Here is a 16,641-nt window from a genome sequence, read left to right on the forward strand (position 1 = left end):
CTGGCATTGCAAGCACATTATAAAACCAGGGTATGCTGTCTCTTGGAGCACCCAAGCAAGCAGTTTCACAAAGAATGCTCTGTTTATCATGTGGGGGACTTGTTTGCCTTGCAGCGCATGCCGTTAATGTCCTCACATGCTTACGGGACCAGAGAACGTGTTTAATTGCCTCTAGCCAACTTCAATTTATCGAGTTAAGTGTTGTGGGTTTCAATGAGTTAAAGATGATTCATAGCGCCAAAGCTGCAGAAGTGGTGTTTGCCAGAGGGGTACTGAAATGGAGGAACAAAGGAGTAAAATGGCTGGTGGAAATGAAATGGAGTCAACAGTGAGAACTCGGTAAGTCAGGAGAAGGCAAAGAGCAGAGACACTGAAATAATGAGATTGAGACAGAGGAGGTAATGATGGGAGCAGAGGACTCCAACGAGCTCAGTTTGCACTCATTGCACAGGTGAAGGCTGGGAGGACACACCTCTGGTACTGCCCTTGAACGTACCAAAAAAATTACCACAAGTGCAAGCATGTAGTAACGTCTTGGGAAGCAGTAATCCTTCCGGCACTGAAGCCACAGAGACCTTTTAGATTGCCCCATCATCTAGACGCTCTGTTTGCTTGGGGATGGAGGTCGTACTCCAGTCTCAGCCCCTGGCCGCACTGTCTACACCTCTGTCATACTCTGCCACCAGCGGAGAGGGACCTGGCACAGGCAAACCTCAGCTCTGCCCCAAAAGCAGTGGGATTGCAGCCGGCTGCCCTGTTTGCTAAACCTGAGCCGGACGCCGGGGCTGCTGCTGAAATAGACGGAGTCTGCATCATCCAGACCATCACTGCTCGCAGGCACAAAGTGAGGCAAAAATTCCCACTCACTTCAGGATTATATTGGTAACAAAGAAAATAAAATGCATGCAGCATTTGGAGAAAATAACCTGTCTGATAATAATTTTCAGTTATGCTCCTGCATCTACAGCTACTAAGAGTAGGTAAAGAAAGAGTAGCGCATGCATATCATGTTATACAACACTGCTGATGACCATAGCTTGGGAAATGATTCCTTTTACTGTGACTTGGATTTGATGGGAGGCAATAGATTTGGCTGTGCTGAATGAAACAAGTGGGCTATGATGCCCCACTTAATAGCAATTTGGGCTTTCAATATTTATTTCATATCATAACTGAGTCACAATTTAATAATTTATCTCTTTTTCTACCCTCAAAGTACATAGTTACTAATGTATTCAGCTTAGATTGTCCCACAAGGAGCAGGAAAGGTGTAGTATAGAAAGGAAAAAGTTTTAATGTGAGCAGAAATAAAGAAGATTAAGACTAGGCTGTGTGAAGAATATATTAGTAAGAACAACTAGCACTGTTACTATTCTTTCTTATGATGTGGAATTTATGTTATATGATTAAATGAAAGAAAACACAACTAAATAAATTCGAAATATTTGTTGTAACATGATTAATTAATTCAGAAAAAAAACCCTATCAAATTAACAAGTTCAATAAAAGAAGAGAAAAAAAAGAGTTGAAACATCAATTACCAAAATAGTGCTGTACATTACTGATAGAAGGATACAAATATATAAAATATATTAAGGGACATATTTCAGAAAACTAGCCAATGAAGTAAAAATCATCATTACTAGACACAAATGAAAAAAAAAATGACATTTAAAATAAGTGGAGAAATGAAAAAAAGAGAAAGAGAGCAAAGTCAAATGTAGAAAAAGAGAAAAAAAGTAGGTAGTGCAAAGTGGAGAAATATTTTCTGCCATACTCTGAATGTAAAGTTCTACAAGGGGTGCCAGTCCCCTGAGAGACTAAATCTATAGCAGACTTCAAACCTAATTATTCCTGTTAACAGTAAAATACTCTGCAGTCTATCCAAGAAGAGAAATTTAAAACTTCAGTTGTAATTTGACAGGATGAAAAAAACTTATTTATTAAAAATAGGCAACTTCATTAAGTCAATCAACTTTTTACAAGAACAAGAAAACATCATATTTGTGGGATGTGTCAACATGTGGGATGTGTCAAGCCTTAGCTGAGGAATTGCAAAGCAAGGACAACTTTCTCCTAAATTACTAGACAAATTGAACAGAATAAAACGTGGGCCCAGGCCATTCGTTAAAAACATGCATTGTCTAAAATTATGGTCATTAAAATATTTAAGTAGATAAATAAGAAAACCAAGCTCATAACCACACAAATTAGATTATGTGGTAATTTTCTATGCTCTTAAAGAAGAATTTAAGCACCAACAACAAGAAGAAAAACATCTCTCTGCAACTGACATTATCTGATTTCTGTTCATTAACATGGAACCCAAATAAATAAACAGAGAGAGAGCAGCTATCAACAAAGTCTGTGCTACCAAAAGATACTGCTGTATAGCTAACTGACTGCATTTGATAGGAAAAGATCACTGTTACCAGTGGTCTTGAATTCCACCGGGAATGTAAGAGAAAATGCACTCCAGAGTCCATCTGTAGTTTCCTTAGACAGTGACCAGCACTTCTGAGGGCACATTTGTTTCATAGGGACCAGGGAGCAGAGAGCTCTTCCCGTGCAGCCAGGCACGCCTCCAGCCTTACTCTAGGCTGTCAACATCAGCAGAACCATGGAATCACAGAACAGCCCAGGTTGAAAGATCACCTGGTCCAACCTTTCATGACATTATCTAGCACTCTGTCTCATCACATCTTGAAAACCTCCAGCCATGGGGAGGTTGTTCCAGTGAGTAATTGTTCTTATTGAAAAAAAATATCTTTCTTATGTTGAGAAGAAACAGTGCAACTTGTACCTGTTGCCCTCCATGTGGCTCCTTTCGAAGAGACCCTCCGTCCTTTTGTAGCTTCCCTTTACGTTCTGGAATACTGTGATTAGAGCAAGCCCCCTTGCTCTTCTCCAGCAAGAGGACACCTAATTCCTTCAGTCTTTCCTCCTAGGGCAGTTTCTCCAGACCTTTGATCATCTTCGTGGCCCTCCTTTGACCATCACCGGTCGCTCTTGAACTGTGGGGCCCAGAACCGGACATGGTACTCCAGGTGCAGCCTGGCAAGTGCTGAGTGAGACGATCGTGTCTCTGTCTCTGCTAATAACACCCCTGTGGATGCAGATCAGGATGCAATTTGCCTTGATTGCTGCAGCAGCTCTCTGCTGACTCCCATTCAGCCTGTTGTCCACCAGGAACCCCAAGTCCCTTTCAGCAATGCTGCTCCCCAGCCACACAGATCCTAGCCTGTATTGGGCTCTTCGGTTATGTCATCCCAAGGTGCAGGACTTACACTTTATTAAACTTCATACAGTTCTTGCTAGCCCACTCTTCCACCCTGTCAAGATCTCTCTGTAAGATGGCTCTCCCTTCTGACGTGTTCAGCTTGCCACCCAGTTTAGTCTCATCAGCAAACTTGGTGATGCTTTCAGCCCCATCATCCAGACCATTTATGAAGGTGTTGAACACCGTGGGGCTCAGTATTGATTCCTGAGGGACTCTGCTTGTGACAGGCTGCCAACCTGAGTAAAAATGCTAGTTCTTTTAAACAGAAATCTCTTCAGAATTGTTCCTCTCATTCAATCACTGCCTCAAAAAATATGGACTCAAGGTCATGAATTAAAATTGCCCCAATTCTTCCTTTCCTTTGTCACTTGTATTACTCTTGTCATATTCTGTATAGGTGAGGTATACAGAATATGACTTGCGTGAGGAGAACACTGAAGACCATACCCTAAGTTTAACAAATCCACCTTCTCTGGCTTCATTTTCACATTAATGATATTAATTACACATCATCCTGCATTTCCTTTGTTCTTAGAGTGTGTTAGAGGGATTACATTAGCTGAGTGCTACTGTTAGTTTGCTTTCTGATTCTTTCACATAGTCATGGCCTTCAAGCAACAACAACAACAAAAAAGTAAAATGTAACATATTTTATTGCCAAGTATATTAGACACCGAAAGTAAACTTCCATTTAGAGGCTGCCTTCTCTGGGAAGAAGGAAGCTACTGTTATTTGTTTGTATGACATTTATTTTTGTTTCTATGTGATGAACAAGGTGGCATTACCCCTAGTCTGTCTCACTGCAGAAAAGGTGCAAGACTTTCACATGAACTGCAAGCCAAAAGCTGGAGAAGATGAGAGGAAGCCAGGACTGAAGTGGAGGTCGCATTTCTTTTCTTGTACCAAGGTAAGGCCAAGTAGAGCCAGACCTGAGGAAAACCTCTTTCATTAAAATCATCCAAGTGAAGGCATGTGTTTCCACTAATGGTGGTGACAGTTTCAGTTGAGGTGATTTGTAGCTTAGGTACAGTGAGATACATTTCTCTGGGAGATGAACATTTCTGCTGTCAGGCAAAGGCATGTTTTCTGTGGAAGACAAGAAGGGACAAAAACTCTATCAGATATTTGCCTTCAACATTTTAAAAATCATAAAGGAAAGCCTTCACTACCTGGAAAACCTCTGTCTGAATTTTAGCAGGCAAAAATTGTTGGCTTTTTCAGAACGATGCAATTTCACAACACTTATATTACTACTCATGTCACAGATAATCTTTTTTTCCTCCTCTCCTTTTGCAAAAGGTGTGAGCACAGTGAAAAGCAGATTTTATCTAGCGTAAGATAAAAAAAATTTCTCTCTAAATTAAAACTTTCATCCCCCATATATTCTGTCAATCCAGCTGACTTTGCATCATGCTGCCACTGTCTTGCATTGCTACCGTGAAGCCCCTCCATATTTTTTTATTATTTTGATATCTTTTCCATCAGACTATATGTGGAATAACATTAAAACACATAAGAAAAGATGAAACTCCAAAACTATACGTCTGAAACAAACAATAGTCAGAGAGCTGTAAAACTATAACTGGATTAGAAGTAGAATCTTAATGTTTCCTCTAAAGCAAATTATTCTTTTATGTTGATTTTAATGAATGCTTTTTACACCTGCTCAAATGAGACTAGTAGAAATGAATTTATCTGATGGGATTGAGATTTCCCTGTTAGCTAAAAGTTAATTTAGTGGCGGATCTCACATGAGGGAGAAAGCACCCGAGACTGAAAATGTGATAGCTGCAGATATATGAAAAACATGAAAGAATTGAGCACTGCACATGGGAGCACTGCTTTTGTCCTATATATAGCCTGCCTTATGCTGAAGAGATTCACATCCGCAAAGCATCTCTGTGTTGTAATGATACAGAGTACCTCAAATTTCTGCTGGAACAATGATATCAAAAAAAGATATATAAAGTAATATCGGGGTTTTATCACTGTCTAAGAGAATGAGGAAGCCATTACCAAGGCGGACGAGCTAATCATCCCAGGAAGTGATGCATTTCAGGTCGGGTGTCCTGGAGAGCTAAGGAGCAGCCCCTGAACACACTCCAGATCAGAAACATTGTGCCTCTCAGGTTAGAACAGGGCAGAGAGACGCTGATAAGATATGAACTTAATGTTTCATTTCTTTCAGCTTTTTTTCCTAGTAAGAGAGCTAAATTACAAATGCTATGGTAATGAAGCTCATGGGTTCTTTGTACATAACTAGTTAATAAATAATGTAACCAAAAAGTGAATTTGACTATTACCTGTAAATGTTAATTACAGACTTTCAATTTCGTAACTAAGCTGATGTGAAATGCAAATATGTTTGGGAACTGATGCTTTTCTGTTTCAGAACTTTTTTCTCCATACAACTACTGACATCATCCAAAACATCAACAATAAGTAGCATTTTTTTTGCTAATAATCTTCCCTTCTGAAAAAGACAGATATTTTGGGGTTTTTTTGACATATTCTTCTGCTTACTCCTTGCAGAGTCAGCAATGATCAGTACAGTCTTGTCTCCAGATCTCCCACTTATATCTTATCTTTTGGTTACACCTCTTCCTGCCTCCTCACTGGCAAATAAGAGACGCACACACTGGAAATACACAAGTTTTGACTTCATGACTTTCAAACTAGAAATGTTCAAAGGCATGAAAACCCCAGTCAGGTCCATTTTATTCTGTGAAAATTCAAAAGGTAATAAACTCCTAACATCTGTTTGTGTTTCTGCAAATCTGCCCTGAATTAGAAAGTCTGGGTTCCTGAACAAGGAAAGAACACTTTTCTCAGGAAATCTGCTGAAGTGAACCTGGAAAAATTGTGTGTGGCTGCTTCTCATTTTAATGAGTAGTTTGTAGCTTCATATCACAAAATCTTCATGAAACAAACAATTAAACAAATGTTCAGGCAGATTAAATTGCCTATGCCTTTACATTTCAGGTGTGATGAAATGGCAGAACCGTTTTGTTTCTGTTAGTGAAAAGCATTGGAGAAAATGATTGACAGAGAGACACTTAGTTTTGATTTGTGACATAACGGTGAATACAGCTGTTGTTACTCAGGATTCGATGGCTTTATTGTCTAGTTATGAAACACAAATGAGATCAATCCCTAGACCACTGATCTTAGAGTTTTTCTGAAGGGTATTGTCATTGCTTTTGCAGAACCATACCGAGATTGATTCCTTTCTTACAAAATTTAGCACAACTCAGGGCATATCTTTAAGAAAATATCAATTGCACTTGCAAGAATTTTTAGCAGGAACGTCTAAGGTATTTGCAGCCATAGATCCCATATATTTCAGATTGCAGTCAAGTCTGTTACTTACGATACTTACGATATCATGCAAAATATTTTTGGATTAAAATCTACTCCTTTTTTTTTGTTTAATTTTGAAACCATTTCAGAGACTTTTCTAATCCTCTAAGTATAAACAATACAAAAAAAAGAACCAATAGAAAAGCTCCAGGCTTATTAAATTCTAATAAAATAAGTGTCAGTAAGGACATCTTTTGAACTGGTGGCTTTTAATAAAGTAATTATAAGATTTTAATTGGTATTTGTGGGAAACTTCTGAGTATTTCAGAATAGGGAGTTGTAAAATATCACAGGCCTGCATCTTTTTTCTTATATGCCACTGTTTGCAGTTCAACCCCATTGTCTTCCCTGGTAGATATTAGGCAATCCACATATCTAAATTCTGAGAATTTTATCTTACATTTTACTGCTGATTTTTTTCAGGTGGGGTGTGGTTTTTTTTTTTTTTGTTTCTTTCTACAGGATCACTTTTTATTGCAGCAGCTGTAGTGCATCTTTACCAGACACACAAATACAGTTTCAATAAGAAATTGATATTATAATTTTTTACTCAAAAAAAAAATTCACAATTTTGTGAACTAGATTAGATTAAATATTTCCATTTCATTGTTTTCAGGTCAAAAGATTAGACGTGCTAAATAAGAGTTGTGTTATATAGAAATTTTCCTAAAGAGTACTTGACTTCTACAGCAAAGATTCTTCCCTGGTGAGAGAAAAGCATTTTTAAAGGAAGCTTCTGAAAAGTGTAACTTTTCTAAATAATTATTATTTGTTCTTTTTGTATACTGGCCTTTAATTTGATTACTTTTTTTTTTAATCTTTTTGTTTGTTTTTTTGTTTCCATGTACCAGAGGAATAGTAAAATAAAATTATCAGTGATTTATGATGCTGCTGTGATGTATCATGAGTATCGTCTAGAAGGGTAAACAGGAGAAAATTTGCATATGATAGAAACCGTCAGAATTCTTTGGAAATATACTGGCCTTTTTTTCCCCTTCATTTTTATCAGCTGAGGACGATATAAGTACCCTTTTTCAGCTTTAGTACTTAAGTCACAATTTTGGTCTTGCTTAAACTAAAGTTCATTTTTGTGTGTGTGTGCAAAAATGCACTAAAATGCATTAGTCCCTGCCAAACCAGGAATAGTTTGGGAGCTGATAAGGGAGAAAGACTGGTTTTCTTTTCAGTTTAAAAATAAAATAAAAATAAATTAGTCTAAGATTTTAGGAACCAAAAATTACTGTATTCATTTTTCATTTCTTTCAATAAGATCTAGATATCTCTGCTCTCTGTCAGACACATTTTTACATTTTTAGCTTCATAAATACAATTAGATATCTGGCCCCAGGGGATGAGAAACAAATTTTCAATTCACTAATCTCCTTTATTATATCCTTTACTTGAACGATTCTTATCAAAATCAAATCGACTTTTGTTTATTATTATTTTTTTCACTTATGGTATATTGGTTGATTTAATTAAGTTTAAAGTATGTAACAGCTGCTATTTTAAGTGCCATTTTGTGAATCATTTTAATTAAATTTAATTCCCAGCCTCAATGTTGACATGAACAGTAAGTAAAAATCAATTGCCTAGTAAAGAGATTAATCCTTTTCTATCTGTTGCAGAATTAAAAAAAAACAAACAAACAACTATAAAAGCTAGCAACTTGAACAATTGCGTATGAAGCCATGAGATTGCTTCAGTAAACTGGCATAGACATGAGATTAAGTGAAGCAAGGAGCTAAATTATAAGCATTAGAATCAGACATTCAGAAAGGTTACAAAACACATAACAAAAATGGTGTTAAACTTTCTTCACAGATACAATCTTTTTGCATGAAGACTTTGTTTAAATAGTTAACAAAGCTAACCAATAAAGTTAATAAAGAAGTTATTTCTTCTTGGACAGTTTAGTTTATTTTACATTACTGCATGTAAAATATTCAGTTACTTTACACTACAGTTCAAAAATCTCCTTTGACTTATAACTGAGCTCTGGCTTGTTACATGACTTCCATACTTCAAAACTGATTTAAAACTGCCCTTCACCGTCTCACCACCAAAATATATCAAAATTCTAACTGTGTCAGAAAATCAGTCAGTGGTCTGTGTGTACATCCTGCATGTAGCTCGCAAACAGTTTTTACAAATGTTTAGGTTTTTTCTCTGCCTGTGGTGGACTGGCACTGGTCCGGTCCTATCTAATGCTTGGACTGATCGTCAGTGGTGCCGCAACCTGGAGTGGTATGTTGATCACTAAACAATCACAATCACCCTCTTCTTTACCCACTCCAGTTGTTTTCCTCTTGAGCATCATCACCATAATGCATCTACATCTAATGACATCTATGTCCTTGTGTCTTTTCTCCTGCATTCCCTTCCAATGGTCTGAAGAAAAGTGGACTAACAGCTCAATTGAAACAGGCCATAAATACATTAATGGCACTTGGGAACAGACATTGTGTTCCCAGCAGTATATATTTATAATACACTTATCAATTTGTTTGCATAGAAGCACTGTCATAAAGGTATACTTCATCTGTAGTGAGTGTTCTTTTTGGATAGGTAATTCAAACATAGAAGCAGCACATAATGAACAGACATGCAGTTAAAAGAAAATTAAAGGTTATGGATGTTACCTTCTGAATGCCAGGTCAGTGCTGGAATAAAACTTGTTTACAACTTAGCACGTAGGCAGTAACATCAGGGACTTGACTCAGTTAACTACTGCAAACAAGGCACTTAAGCCTCAGGTACCTATGCTTGGCAGCTGAAAAAAAAAGCCAATCCTGAGAGTGGTCACTTGGTACCTAAATTTCCAGTATGCGTTTTCTTGCAGGAACTTAATATTACTGTCTTCAACAATCATTTGGTAAAGACAAGAAGTGGTTGTCTTCAACAACAACAACCATCATCTTCACTTTCATTTGTTCTCTGATTGATTAGAACTATGATTTCAAAGTTTATATTTTTAAGGTTTTCTTCATATCTATGATTTCTTCAATTTCATTTTTTATTGAAAAAAAAAGAGGACAAAGTTAAAACACTTACTATAGTACAAGAACTAGGACTTTAAAACAATCACTGAATAGTATTTTGAAGTGGGACAGAGTGAAGTTAATATTGGAGTCTTGTGCTTTATGGAAGGAAATTACCTTTTGGAGCCACCTCTCTGCATATATATTGCTTTTAGAGATATGTTAAATGCCCCGTTTTAGACAGCAAAAGCTTAGTGAGAAGCATCCCATGCACTTGCAAGCAGATCTATACCTGTTTGACTCAAAGACTTCTTTGTTCAGTCACAGACATTTTCAGGTTATCATAATGCTGGGGTTTTGTTTGCTTGGGTTTTTTGTTGTGGTGTTTGTTTTTTTAAGATGTCTTAAAAATATTTCTTAAAAGGGACAAAATTTCTTAAAAGGGGTGTGCATTAACTTGGGATCATGGTTGTTGTGTTATGTCTGCCTAGGGGAGACAATGACTTCAGGCAATTTTGGTGCTATTCACTTTGAGATCCAACAACAGCAATATGAAAATGCATTCTCACTGAATGGCTGTGCCGCTATTCAGCAAGACCTGGACAGGCTGGATAGTTGGGCAGAAAGGAACATAATGAAATTCAACAAGGGCAAGTGTAGGGTCCTGCACCTGGGGAGGAACAGCCGCATGCAGCAGTACAGGTTAGGGGTTGATTTGCTGGAAAGCAGCTCTGCAGAGAGGGACTTGTGAGTGCTGGTGGACAAGTTGACTGTGAGCCAGCAGTGTGCCTTTGTGGCCAAGAAGACTAAGGGCATCCTGGTGTACACTAAAAAGAGCATCACCAGCAGGTGGAGGGAAGTCATCCTCCCCCTCTACTCTGCCCTGGTGAGGCCACATCTGGAGTCCTGTGTCCAGTTTTGGGCTCCCCAGTTCAAGAAAGACAAGGAACTACTGGAGAGAGTCCAGCAGAGGGCTACAAAGATGATCAAGGGAATGGAGCATCTGTTTTACATGGAAAGACTGAGAGACTGGGTCTGTTTAGCCTGGGAAAGAGAAGACAGAGGGGATATCATCAATGCTTATAAATATCTAAAGGGTGGGTGTCAAGAGGAGAGGGCCAGACTCTTTTCAGTGGTGCCTGGTGACAGGACAAGAGGCAACGGGCACAAACTGGAATACAGAAAATTCTGGCTGAATATAAGAAAAAACTTCTTTACTTCGAGGATGACAGAGCACTTGAACAGGCTACCCAGAGAGGTTGTGAAGTCTCCTTCTCTGGAGATATTCAAAACCTGCAGGGAGGTTGGACTAGACAATCTCCAAAGGTGCCTTCCAACCCTGACCATTCTGTGATCATTGCACTCTGGTTTTCATTGCATCACTAAAGTATGTGTTTGGGTCACTTTCAGCAGAGAAAACTCAATTCAAACAGTTATTTCTTTCAGTTATTTACTCTGATGTAAATGCAGATGAGACAGTATTTCATTTGTAACTAAACAGGATACCTGTGCATCCCAAATTATTAGATATATGAACTCATTAAGGTACCTTTACTTGTAACAGGCATCCAGGGCCACCAAGATGCATAAAAAGATTTGCGTATAAACAGTAAAATGGATATACAGGTGTAAAAATAGAACACAGGAATCCTTTCATACACATAAAGGTGCGACCATATAATTCACTAGCTAGCAAAGCTATGTTATTTTTTAATTTAATGTGCTTAGGGGATACAAGTATACAACTGCAGACATCTGTATGTAATTCCCATTGAGATTTATTTTTTGGAAAAAGTGCACATACAGACATCACAGGATATTGAGGCGCTGGAGTGTGTGCAAAGAAGGGCAATGAAACTGGTGAGGGGTCTGGAGCACATCTTGTGAGGAGTGGCTGGGGGAACTGGCATTGTTTAGCCTGGAGAAAAGGCTGAGGGGAGACCTTATCGCTCTCTACAGCTACCTGAAAGGAGGTTGCAGAGAGGTGGGAGTTGACCTGTGCTGTCAAGTAACAGGTGATAGAACAAGAGGAAATGGCTTCAAGTTGTGCCAAGGGAAGTTTAGATTGGATATTAGGAAGAATTTCTTTACTGAAAGGGTCATCAGGCATTGCAACCCATTACCCAGGGCAGTGGTGGAGTCCCCATCCCTGGAGGTATTTAAGGGTCATAGAATCATAGAATCATAGAATCAGTGAGGTTGGAAGGGACCTTTAAGATCATCAAGTCCAACCATTAACCTACCCTGATAAAAACACCACCACTCCTAAACCATGTCCCTAAGCACCTCATCTACCCTTTTCTTAAACACCTCCAGGGATGGTGAATCCACCACCTCTCTGGGCAGTTTATTCCAATGTTTAATAACCCTTTCAGTGAAAAAATGCTTCCTAATATCCAATCTAAACCTGCCCTGACATAACTTGAACCCGTTTCCTCTTGTCCTATCACTTGTCGCCAGGGAGAAGAGGTCAGCTCCCATCTCTCTAAAACCTCCTTTCTGGTAGTTGTAGAGGGTGATAAGGTCTCCCCTCAGCCTCCTCTTCTCCAGGCTAAACAACCCCAGATCCCTCAGTCGTTCCTCATAAGGTTTGTCCTCCAGACCCTTCACCAGCTTTGTAGCCCTTCTCTGGACAAGCTCCAACACCTCAATGTCCTTCTTGTAGTGAGGGGCCCAAAACTGAACACAGTACTCGAGGTGAGGCCTCACCAGTGCCGAGTACAGGGGGATGATTACTTCCCTAGTCCGGCTCACCACACTATTCCTGATGCAGGCCAGGATGGTGTTGGCCTTCTTGGCTGCCTGGGCACACTGCTGGCTCATGCTCAGCCGGCTGTCCACCAACACCCCCAGGTCCTTTTCTGCCAGGCAGCTTTCGAGGCACTCCACCCCCAGTCTGTAGCACTGCATGGGGTTGTTGTGACCCAAGTGCAGGACCCGACACTTGGCCTTGTTGAACCTCATACCATTGGCCTCAGCTCATCTGTCCAGCCTGTCCAGATCCCTCTGCAGAGCCTTCCTACCCTCAAGCAGATCAACACGCCCCCCTAGTTTAGTGTCGTCTGCGAACTTACTGAGGTCGTGTAGATATAGTGCTCAGGGACATGATTTAGTGGTGGGCTTGTCAGTGTTAGGTTAATGATTGGACTAGATGATCTTACAGGTCTTTTCCAATCTAGGAGAGTCTGTGATTCTGTGACATAACCCAGAGCAAATCTCAAATCCCTTAAGAATAGTTAGGAAAAGGAGGGCATTTTTAATACCTTCTATAAAACCATGTGGGATGGTACAATCTAACATATTACCTTGATTTCCATTTTAAACTTCTGCATGAGTTCCTCTGGATGGCGGCTTTGTCTCCTCAGAACATGTTGCAGGGTCTTCTGGAGAGTTCCAATAATTATATGGTTATATATAATAAACACAGAACCCAGGAAATCTTGTAAACTAGAAACAGTTATCCTCTCAAACAGAAGTTTGCAACTGCCACCTTTTCCTTGCCCAAACCACCAAACAAGGGGTTTATGTTGCAGAATCATCGAAAAAGCAAGCCAAATAATTGAAAAATGTTTTTGACTAGTCCTCTCAGAAGAGTACAATGTGTTAAATTCATGCAATGGATACTTTCAAGTTTTCTTCAAAAGAGGTTACTCCCTTCTGAAATCTGCATGTGCTGTTGCATTCAGTGCATGGCTGCCAAATTTGTGGGGATTCTGGCTGTGTCTACCTTGCACATCCACTGAGATATTTAGACACAATATACAAGAGACACCTGATTTTCAAAATGATAAAGATACCAAAGAAAAGACAAACAGTGGGGTATAAATGTGGAAACCATGTGTTTGTAACCCATGACCCAGTATTAAAATTCATCTAGTAATTCACTAAAATGCACATAACTGAAGTTATTTCACGGCATACCTTATGGCATGGCAGCAGCAGCATGCATCTAAGCGCCTTTAACTGCTGTACTGTGTTTTGCTATATTCAAAAGTGAGGTGGCTGAGGATAATTAGGCTTCTCTGAATTGACAAGAGGATTTCTCACCTGTCAAGGCTACACAAAGACAATCCCTTTTAATCCAACCGGGGATTTCCCCTGTCTGGATACAATCAAACACAATTTTCTCTGTTTCAACATATTCTAATTCAGACTTTGCTTTCCCAAGATTTCTGAAAAGCTTTGTTAAGAGCTGCGTCCTGCCAGTCAAAAAAAAAAAAAAAAAAAGAGTTCATAAGGAACTGGTTACTTAAGCTGCACAAAAGATGCAATTACCGACAATCTGAGAAGGAAACATCTTGTAAAAAAGTAGGAAGAAAAATATGTTGATGTTGTAGCACAGACTTGCCAAATAAGGCTATTTCAGCATATTCTAAAATATACTGGATAACACTTATATAAGCCAGTTAAGCCGAAATGCTTTCCTGCTTTTTGTAGCTGGTGTTTTTATGTTCCCAATTTCTTTCTTAATATAGATGTAGACTCTACTTTGATTATTTTCCCCCATGACTATACACGGAAATTTTAATAGCATTCTTTAAAATATGTTTTGTCTCTGTGAAAACAGCCACTTATTTTTCTGTATTATTTCTTCTTTGCTTTATTAGCTATCCAATATACCTTTTGTCATCCATAGGTTCATTTCCATAAAATATTTCATGGGATAGAATGTCAGCTTGAGCATTATTAAAGGCTTCTTTCCAATCAGTCCGTTCATCCCCATTCTTCCTGATAAGCTGACTAATGTACTGTTGTGCCCCAGGGACATCATAATATATGGTGTGAACCTACAAAAGATCAAAAATGACATCATATTTCCCTCATATTTTCTCACTGCTAAAGCTGTCCCTCATGAATCCCATACTCTGAAGGCAGAGGGGAAGGTCTAGAGAGAGGAAGATTTTCCCTCAGTTGAGGAGGACTGTGTCAGAGACCACTTGGCCAAGCTGGACATTCACAAGTCCATGGGCCCTGATGGCATGCATCTGCGAGTGCTGAGAGCGCTGGCGGATGTTATTGCTAGACCACTCTCCATCGTCTTTGAACGGTCATGGAGAACAGGAGAGTTGCCTGAGGACTGGAGGAAGGCTGACATCACTCCAATCTTCAAAAAAGGCAAGAACAGGAAGTTATTGGAAGTGGTCAACATGGATTTACCAAGGGTAAATCGTGCTTGACCAATCTGATAGCTTTCTATGATGTTATAAGTGGTTGGCTGGATGAGGGGAGAGTAGTAGATGTCATCTACCTTGACTGTAGCAAGGCTTTTGACACTGTCTCCCATGACATCCTCATTAGGAAGCTGAGGAAGTATGGGCTAGATGAGGTGACAGTGAGGTGGGTTGAGAGTTGGCTGCGGGACAGAACTCAGAGGGTTGTGATCAGCGGCACAGAGTCTAGTTGGAGGCCTGTAACCAGTGGTGTCCCCCAGGGGTCAATACTCGGTCCAATTTTGTTTAATATATTCATTAATGACCTGGATGAGGGGACAGAGTGTATCCTCATCAAGTTTGCTGATGATACCAAACTGGGTGGGGTGGCTGACACCCCAGAGGGCCGTGCTGCCATCCAGCGTGACCTGGACAGGCTGGAGAGCTGGGCAGAGAAGAACCTAATGAGGGTCAACAAAAGCAAGTGCAAGGTTCTGCACCTGGGGAGGAAGAATGCTAGGCACCAGTGTAGGTTAGGGGTGGACCTGCTGGGAAATAGCTCTGAGGAGAAGGATCTGGGGGTTGTGGTAGACAGTAAATTATCCATGAGCCAGCAATGTGCCCTTGTTACCAAAAAGGCCAATGGAATCCTGGGCTGCATAGGGAAGAGTGTGGCCAGTAGGTCGCGGGAGGTCATTCTCCCCCTCTAGTCTGCACTGGTGAGGCCACAACTGAATACTGTGTCCAGTTTTGGGCTCCCCAGTTCAAGAGGGACAGGGAATTGCTGGAGCGAGTCCAGCGAAGGGCAACTAAGATGATTAATGGATTGGAGCATCTGCCTTATGAGGAAAGGCTGAGAGAGCTGGGACTCTTTAGCCTGGAGAAGAGAAGGCTGAGGGGAGACCTTATTATGGTGTACAAGTATCTAAAGGGTGGGTTGAAGGAGGATGGAGCCAGGCTCTTTTCAATGGTTCCCGGTGACAGGACGAGGGGTAATGGGCACAAGTTAGAACATAGGAAGTTCTGTTCAAATACACGGAAACTTCTTTACGGTGAGGGTGACAGAGCACTGGCACAGGCTGCCCAGGGAGGTTGTGGAGTCCCCTTCCCTGGAGATTTTCAAGACCTGCCTGGATGCAGTCCTGAGTAATGTGCTCTAGGCAATGCTGCTTTAGCAGGGGAGTTGGACTAGATGATCTCTAGAGGTCCCTTCCAACTCTGATAATTCTGTGATTCTGTGACTCCCCAAAAGCTGGCACATCTGTTTGTTCATGTAGTTCACATAATGACTGGAAGGACAGAAAAACATGTTTTTCCACAATGCCATCCTCATGCTTCACTAATTTATCTTTTAAAATAATGCCAGTTAAGGAATGTGCAAGTCGGTCTAATCAGTTTTCTGTAAGCTGACTTTCAGTGGGTGTTTATGGTTCTTTAATTCCATGCGTTATTCTGAAAATCTCACCTGTAGCCTTTAAATCAATGTATACAAAGTAACTTTTCCAACTTTTTAAGACAATAACAGTAATAAACAAAATTGCACTTTTTTCTTTATCTAACTTTTCAGAAAAAAACTGTAAATAATTTTTAATCTTTGCAGTAACTGAGTTCTTACCTTCTTGACAAGAGTTTTCAAGAATATTAGCACTGAGATTTGAGGTTTCATTTCCTTGTTATATCTTCTTTCACTTTGTAAGAGCTCTGTGATTTCTCTTTCTCGTTTCTGTAAAGATTCCTGTATCTTTTGCAGCATGGTGTGTGCTTCCCAAAGATATCCCTTCTCCATTGACCATTCAGGCTTCTCTTCTTCGTTGGCTACCTGAGAAGCAGCAAAGATAACTCTCATACGCTAAGCCAGGATCTAGATTTT

The 16,641-nt window shown here is 39.9% G+C and overlaps 1 long non-coding RNA gene across 1 annotated transcript; it reads right to left on the bottom strand.

Annotated features, from left to right (window-relative positions):
- Positions 1-3,997: 3,997 nt before the first annotated feature.
- On the bottom strand, positions 3,998-14,262 carry LOC309683346. The gene is made up of 3 exons (XR_014270199.1): positions 14,242-14,262; positions 12,927-13,004; positions 3,998-4,366 (listed from the first exon to the last, which is right to left on the bottom strand). It is a non-coding gene; the product is annotated as an uncharacterized lncRNA (long non-coding RNA).
- Between the last annotated feature and the right edge of the window lie 2,379 nt (positions 14,263-16,641).

This window comes from Vanellus vanellus, assembly GCF_965231255.1.
Source record: "Vanellus vanellus genome assembly, chromosome: Z".
Classification (NCBI taxonomy): Eukaryota; Metazoa; Chordata; class Aves; order Charadriiformes; family Charadriidae; genus Vanellus; species Vanellus vanellus.